The sequence below is a fragment of the Sinocyclocheilus grahami genome, unplaced genomic scaffold (assembly GCF_001515645.1).
Source record: "Sinocyclocheilus grahami isolate Dianchi unplaced genomic scaffold, SAMN03320097.WGS_v1.1 scaffold259.1, whole genome shotgun sequence".
Taxonomy (NCBI): Eukaryota; Metazoa; Chordata; class Actinopteri; order Cypriniformes; family Cyprinidae; genus Sinocyclocheilus; species Sinocyclocheilus grahami.
In genome coordinates, this window is record NW_015505438.1 from 2,163,556 (window position 1) to 2,172,410 (window position 8,855).

The window sequence follows — 8,855 nt, forward strand, 5'->3', positions numbered from 1 at the left end:
TGGAGCAGTGTGGAGTACTTGTGGATTTGTGTGATTATATGTTTTTTTTTTCAGCTGTTTGGACTCTCATTCTGACGGCACCCATTCATTGCAGAGGATCTATTGGTGAGCAAGTGACATAATACATGTCTCCACATCTGTTCTGATGAAGAAACAAACTCATCAACTCAAGGATAGGTTGATAGCCCACAGTAACCATCAGTTAGTTTGGAATTTCTTTCTCCAATAAAATTAAACAAGCCATGCATTTAGTCTAATCTCTATTTACCCAAAACTAATATTTCCAGATTAAAGTCATTTTAATAATAGCCCTGAACCGAGCTGCTTGCCCTACTATCATTGTGTTAGAGCCATAATGTGACACTTTTAATAATTTATGTTTCCTAATTACCGAGACAGTGACTCTCGGACCCCCTCTGGTGATATAACCTGTCGTACTCCGTTTGAAACTGGGTATTTGTGTTCAGCACCCGCAATCTCTCCCGTAGCATACATTAACCATGTTAGTGCTGTATCAGAGAGCACGCGAGAGGGAAAGACAGATGTACTTACTCGCTTAACAGAAACATATTTTTAGAATACGGGCATGGCAGAAATTGAAAAACGGCATCCACTCGCAGGTGAATGTGAAGAATACTGAAGGAAACTCTGCGTTCCTGCGCGCTATTGCGGTGATGGAGCTCAGAGCACTTGTAGCTGCGCTCCGTGTATCCGATGCTGGTAAGCTTATGTTTTTATTTATCCTCATTATTGCACAGAGGAATTACATTTTAACATTGCCATCCACTCAAAATGTATAATTGCAGTGCTTACAGACGTTTTGGTTACGTTATATTGTGTTTAACTTCTTTCAGTGTGCTGATAAATTAATTTTTATTTATTTGTTTGTCATTAGTCTCTTATTTGAAGCCTAGTAAATCGACGTGATTTGCCATGTTGAGTCATTCATCATATCAAAGTGAAATTTAAATTCTATATTGCATTATTGCGGCTCTGCTGGGATGAAATTATGATTTATGAGTATTATTTCAACAGAAATAATAACATAGCCTATTAGAAATATAGCCTATCTATTATAGGCTAATAGGTCTACTTGCAGTGTGCATGTGTGACTTTTAAAATGACTTTTCACAGAGGCAGCATACTGACCCTAGATATTAAATAACAACACTAAATAAAATAAAATGTGGTAATTTGGTTATTATTATTATTTATAAAACGACAGAAAAAAACATCTTGCTACGTGTACTGCGTTAGGGTAACCGAGACTTGTCATTTGCACTTAGGCCTATATATTGTTGCTCTTTTGTTAGTTTTGATTTCTTCTATTGTCCTCATTTGTAAGTCGCTTTGGATAAAAGCGTCTGCTAAATGACTAAATGTATATGTAAATGTAGAAAAACTCATAATGTGTATCTGTGCTATCTAACTGCTGCAGTGTCGTATGTTGTCAGCCAGTAAGTTACCATACTGATGTTAAGAGCCTTAGCTACAACATAACACAGTTAATAGCCAATCTCAATTCGAAAGCAATAACTTGTGATTTGGTCAGAGATGATTCATAGGAATCGGTTAAAGAGTCGAATCAGTCAGGTCATTCATTCGTTCTTGAATGGGACTCGCGAGATTCTGTTCAATGAAAAGAACCGGCTCACTTGAGTAAGGCTGCGTTCCAGTCCGTTGTTTTATGCCCTTCACTCGCAAACTTCCCTCCGTCTCGTTTACTCGGACTCAACTCCAATTTCCTTTTATGGTAGGGGTTGTATTGTGGATCCACTTGATTTGGCCATCCCCTCAGCACATAATTGCGAACTTGAGAAAGTAGCACATCTTTGTTTGTCCAGCTTTTGAGTTGCGTGGCACTGATTGGTTCGAACTCCAGCATATCCAACATCAAAACTTGACTTGACTTACTTTGATTTTGTTCCACTTCCGGAAGGGGTAGTCTGCTTAAGGCGTCTGCATTTGTATGGTCTTTGGACTTATACACCATCGTGTATTCATAGACATTCATCAGCAGAGCCCATCTTTGCACTCGAGGGGAACCCATCTGAGGAATGGGTTTCTTTTCTGCAAAAAGGAAAATCAGGGGTTTATGGTCTGTGCAAATAGTAAATCTGTGACCATATAAATACTTGTGGAATTTTTTAACTCCAAAAATGATAGCTAAAGCTTCTTTTTCCAACTGAGAATATCGTTGCTCGGCTGGTGTCAATATACGGGACGTGAAACCTAGGGGTTTCTCAGTGTTATCTTCCATTCTATGTGAAAGCACAGCTCCCACACCATAAGAAGAGGCATCACATGAAAGAATTAGGTCTTTTTCTGAAGAATAGTGTACCAACACATCTGTGGACTGTAGAAGTTCCTTTGATTTTTTGAAAGCATTGGTCTGCGACTCACCCCAGGTCCATTTAGTATCCTTTCTTAACAGCATGTGGAGGGGAGCTAGGATACTCGACACATTGGGTAGGAACTTGTTGTAGTAATTCAACAACCCTAAGTAGGCTTTCAATTCAGTGACATTAGTGGGACACGGAGCTTCCGTCAAGGCTTGAACCTTGTCTTTCAGTGGGTGTAACCCCATGGCATCAACTAGATGACCTAAATAACGCACCTCTTTTTGAAGGAATTCACATTTGTTCCTTTCTAAAGCGCAGCCCAGCATCTTGAAGTCGAGTGAGCACGGCCTCCAGGGTTTGCAAGTGCTCTTCATCAGTTACTCCAGTGATCAGTATGTCATCAAGATAGACTGCAACATGAGTTAATCCTTGCAGCAACCCTTCTATGGTTCTTTGAAATATCGCGGGCGCCGAAGCCACTCCAAATGGAAGACGATTGTAGGTGAACATGCCCTTGTGGGTGTTAACTGTGAGATATTGCTTGGAATTTTCGTCCATTACAATCTGCTGGTAGGCATGACTCATATCCAGCTTTGAAAATGATGAGCCCCCAGACAAGGTTGTGAAGAGGTCTTCCACACGTGGAATGGGATATTGTTCCAAAGGCGATGCCTGGTTTATGGTGAGCTTATAATCTCCGCATAGTCTAATGGAACCATCAGGTTTGAGGATGGGAACGACCGGCGCTGCCCACTCCGAGTACTTCACAGGAGTGATGATGTTTTCGTTCAGCAGTCTGTTAATTTCCGCATCAACCTTAGACCGCATAGCAAAAGGTACAGATCTGGGACGATAGAATTTTGGCACCTACCCCGGTTTAACATGTATCGTCGCTGTCATCCCCTTAAGAGTTCCTAATTCCTCTTTAAAAACTTCCTCATGACACTGCAGTATTTCTACTCATTTCAGTTTGAGGGTATCCTCATTTTCCTTTATTTTTCACATTTCGGATTTCTCTCCAAGACAGTGTTATCTGTTCCAGCCAGCTTCTGCCCAGCAAATTAGGTCCTTCTCCCTCAACCACGATGAGAGGAAGCTTTTTTTCTGTTGGTGATACATGACGTCCACGTAAGCAGCTCCTATCACCTTAATAGGCTCACCTGTATAGGTTTCCAGCTTTATCAGTACAGGTTTCAACTCAGGGCTCCGTGGTTCTTTCCATGTGGCTTTGAAGCAGGTTTTGTTCATGACTGTCAGGCCACAACCTGTGTCTAATTCAAAATTCACATTTTGTCCATTGACATTCAGTTCGACTGTATACGGTTTCACTTTTTGTAACTCTGAACAGTCCATACTGCCAAGCTGGTATGTGAGGCAACCCAAAGTAAAAGAATCTGCGAATCCATTTTCAGCATCATTTACTTTCACTTTATTTGACTTGTGCCGTGAAGCTGCTTTGGCAGTGTCTCCATTAGAATAAGACTTACGATCTTTTGTTCTGACATTACGGCAAGCTCGAGCAATGTGTCCTATTTTCCCACAATTATGACACTTTTCACTTTTGTATCTGCATGTAGAAGCCGTGTGATTTATGCCTTTACATCGATAACACTGCCCAATGCTCGGACGGTAATCTCTCTTAATGTGCCCTGGCGTAGGGGAGCTTTTCACTTTGTGGCACACAGCAGAGGAGGGCTTTTGCAAATCTTGAATATTTTTATTTGCTGCTTCAACAGACAGAGCAATTTTCAATGCATTGTCAAATGTCAAATTTGATTCCGCCAGCAGACGTCTTTGAATTCTGTCGTCATTTATGCCGCATACAATCCGATCTCTCAACATCTGCTCTAGCGTGGTTCCATAATTGCAATTTTGTGCCAATCTTCGCAGGTCTGCAACATATTCGGTTACAGACTCTTCCGGCTTACGAGTGCGCAAATCAAATTTGTATCTTTGTACAATTTCGCTTGGTTGTGGGTTATAGTGATTCTTTAAGATCAACACAACTTGCTGATATGTTTTGTCTTTTGGTTTTTCAGGACTTAAGAGATTGCGCAACAAGCTGTACGTTGGAGCACCAATGACGCTAATCAGAATGGAATGCAAAATCTATTGCATTTGCCTCAAAAAGCTGCTCGAGAATCTCACAATATTCCTCCCAGTATTGACTCTTTGCATCAAAAGCTGACAACGTTCCTATAGCTGCCATTTGGCATATATTTTCCCTCATCTCAAGTTTAGATGACATCCGCCGAAACTTTCACCTCACAACAATCTTCTGTCATCCACAACTGTCCAGTCATCAATATCCATTGATCCTCGTCGCCAAACATATGTAGTGTCGTGCCAATTAAACACAAAAGACATGTATCCCCAAAAACTGAACTCTTAATCTCAAAGAGCGGCAACAGAATGTACCGGTTTAGCACTCACTCGGAAGAGTAACTTCTAACAGAAAATAGCCCAATAATATAATATAATACATAGTCCCCTCGTGGCCATTATGTGAATTGCACTCCAACAACTATTGCAGTAAGGATACCACAGCTATGACATTACAAGGGCTATTGAGCACACAACATAGGGCACAGACTAGAATTCTTATGGATTTCTTAAGGGACACAGTGGTTTTTAATAGAGTATGAAGAGTTATAGGAGCATTGAGGAAGGTTAAAATTATTATATAAGGATGAAGTGTGTGGATTTGTATGCTTGGGGGAGAAGGAGGGAATTGGGTGTATTAGTCTGTGAACCTGTTGTCTGATTCACACTCCGGAGCAGATGGTGGCGGTAATGCACCAATTACGCTGGATGCCAACCTCCGTTAAACATTAAGACGAAGCAGCAGCTAGGTTGTTGTGCAGGAACGCTGACTACGTCCGAGAGCTGAAAATGCGGTTTACAGAGGTAGGAATAAATAGAAATCATGGTCGAATTGAATATTCTAGATCATTTGACAAACCATGTTTAACAGTTCACACTACCAGAAACATTTTCGTTCGCCAGTTGTACTTTTTGGTAGCTAGTAGTAGCTAACACCCTGCGTTGGACCAGAAGATTGACGAGACAAAGCGCATGTTCTTTGCAATTAAGGCCATTTATCTTTATCTTTTCACGTTGTGTATAGCAAAAAATACTAATTGGAAACCTAACCCTTTAAATGCAGCTTAAAAGAATAAGAGCTACACCTGTCACTGACCACAGTCCAGTCAATATTCATTTCAAGATAACATGAGCAAGGGCCTCTCAATGCACATTGATTCTTGGTCAGGGAACAAGGTGTTAGTCAGTACAGGTTCTCTGTTGCAAAGTAGATAACAGACATCCCCATTTATAGAGTCAGCACCTCAGGCGGTGCGGTCAATCGATATCCAGGTGCATTATGTAGTGCTGCTTGAAAAACTACAGAACTGCCACATCAGTCATTAACTGTAACAGGACTAACAAATGGCTTTCCCCATTCAGTTATCACTGCATTATTTATTACTTAAACAGTTACTGGAAAAAAAAAAATGTAATGTTCATTGCAGTGCACTTGAACGGAAGTTCAACTCACTTTTTAATTTGGGAAATAAACATGGCTGCAAACCAGTGGTTTTTAGCCTTAGATCCAGCAATGGTTTCTTTGGTAACACGTTATATAATGATTTGCATTATTAATAATATCATTATTTTCATTATTACTACCATGATGTTATCTTATATGTACACACACACAAGATTTGATTAAAAAAAAATCTGACATAATGAGAGATTAAGCAATTTTTTGAAGGACAGTCACTTAACATTTTTTCTTTTGGCAAGTTGTTAAATCCTCAGCATTTCATATTGTAACGATTAGTCCACTGAGGCAAGCGTAGTTGAAGAACCCATGTGCAGTTTATTTAAAAGTAATCCAAAATACAAACATAATCCAAATAGAGACTTGACATGAACAGACTTGATTTGGCATGAACAGACTAGACTTACCAACAGCAGGTTACAACATCAATACACGACGAGAGACAATGGCAACATGATGGCTACTTATAGCAAACAATACAGGTCACATGACAAGAACCAACCAATGAGAGACAGGACACATGATTAAGACAACCAATCAGAACATAACACACAGACAAGGGACTCACATGACTAAACAGGGACCATGACTAAACTCCAAAATAAAAGACATGAAAACACGAACGTGAAACAAAACCCACATTACAACTATATTTAATATGAACAATATATGTTTTAGTTCTGTGCAGTATATATATTGATTTTAGTTTTATAAGAAAAGTTTAACACTGAATAAAATGTTACCTACTAAGATAGGGTGCCAGCAGTTCCGCATCAGGGTGATTCGATGTCTGGGTTTGTTTCTTTTAGGCTTTGATCTCCATGAAAGCTGCCTGTGAATTCACCAGATCTCCTCACCACATGTGCCTGGAACTTGTCGGTCTGAATTGTCGAGTTAAGGAGGCTTGTACCAGACATGTAAAAGGCTTCAGAATGTTTATTGAAGTCCCAGCCCATTTATCCTATTTGCTGTGCACATGTGAATGAGGTCTGAGTGAATACACCACGCTTGTGCTTTGATCCAGATTCCCTAGTGCACAGAGTATGAAGCAATGTGAATTTTTACTCTTATTAATGTATATGACATGGATTCTTTGTTTGTTGTCATGGAGACGAGGGTTGAAATTCAAGTTAATTGTTGTGTTCTTAAGTTTTAATTAAGGTTTTTTGTTTTCATGCATCATCTGTTTGAACCCTCAGAATCTGACTTCTTCATGTGACTGTGAAGGCATGTCCTTGTTGACAACAACTTTCGTGCGACCTCAGAAATGTTGATAAGACACATTGCTAGAATTAATTAATATCCCACAGGGGCATCTGTTGTTTATTATGAAAAAAAGCAGCCAAAAAACTCACTCATATGAGATGGGCTTTCAAATGTATCTTCTATCTTCTAAAGAATATATTTTAAATGTGATAAAAAGATGGGAGAGAATATATTTGATTTAGAGGACTGTACTGTACCCATCACTCAGCCATAAGAACATTTGCGGCGAGTTCAGCAGCCCTCTTTTCACATTAACAAGTCTTTTATTGTAATGTGGTGGCTGCACTAAAAATCTCTGAGTACTTGAGTGGTAAAATAGGCCTTTTTCTTAAAAATAAATCACAACTAGTTCTTAGCGGAGAGCATTAAAGGTGCACCAATGCATGAGCGAGGCTGTAATTCAGAGTCTGGCAAGTCATCGATTAAAGCATCTTTTCAGCATAATTAGCCCCCGATTAGTTTTGAGCTCGTTCTCTCTGTCTGTTCTGATGTGAAAGTCTCCGCTCTGTTTTCAGAGGAAGTTACATGCACCTTGATTAAATTCAGAGCTGTTTAATTCAAATACTCCTCAGGTCTTCAGCACCAGCATTTACAGAAACTCAGCGTGACATATGGAGTCTCATTTTCAAAATAGGTGAAGCCGTCATGGTGACACAGGCCATTTAGCGTGCCATTATAGGTGACTTGTCAGGGCTCTCCAGAATTCAAACACGCCTTGCAACCGAGTATCGTTTTTCCAGGTTTCTAAATGAGATAGCCAGACTATCCTATACTTGCTGTAATTGTATTTCACCCCAGTAATAGGGTCCTTTATCATTTCACTGAATGTGATACTTCTTGCCGCCTTCAATGTGGCAATTTTTGATAATGACTCCCTGAGATTAATAAGATAAACTGACTTGTTATTTGCACGATAGATCTATTTTTGAGTTATACAATATGATAGCAACATGCTTATCTTATTCATCTCAGAGGCCATTTAAGTAGGATGTGTTCTTGTGTTCTGTCTTTGCAAGAGTCTTGAGGCACATTTCTACAAGTTTTAGAGTTTTTAACGTAAAAACAAGCGATTCATGGAATAAGATGTGGAGAAAATAATGAGATGCATCACAAGTAATGTTATTTCTTTAAACTATGATGCAAATGAGCCGAATCTGTCCAAATGTGTTGTTCGCACACTAAGTGCTTTGGTTTGTTTTCTTTGAAGCTCTTACAGGTTGATGCTGAAAGTGGCAGCGCGAGTCTATATGAATATTGAATCTGATGGTCTGCATAACAGTAAATCTCATCTCTTTCAGGCCCTTGTCTTTGAACCCAGAACCATGCTAATAAATACCCATGACTTCATGCTCCATAAGAAATGATTTCCTTGGGCACTTTGAGCCCTCGCCATATTTCCCAACTGCTCTCAGCTGTTTCATCATGCTTTTTGAAGAGGAGTAACGGATGATCATTATGTGTTTAGTCTTGCTTTGTGTCCACAGTAAAGTTGATGATTGTTGTTTAAAGCAGCTTGGGCTCATTCTATTCACGGTGGTGATAATTAAAATGCATATAGTGCAAATGAGTGTAATTTTCGTGGTAGACTAACAGCAAGGGACGGGGCAGAATTTTTAACTCAAACTATTTCCTTAGATTCGTGGTTTATTGGTATAGCCACTATTACACCGATAGAGAGAAACAAA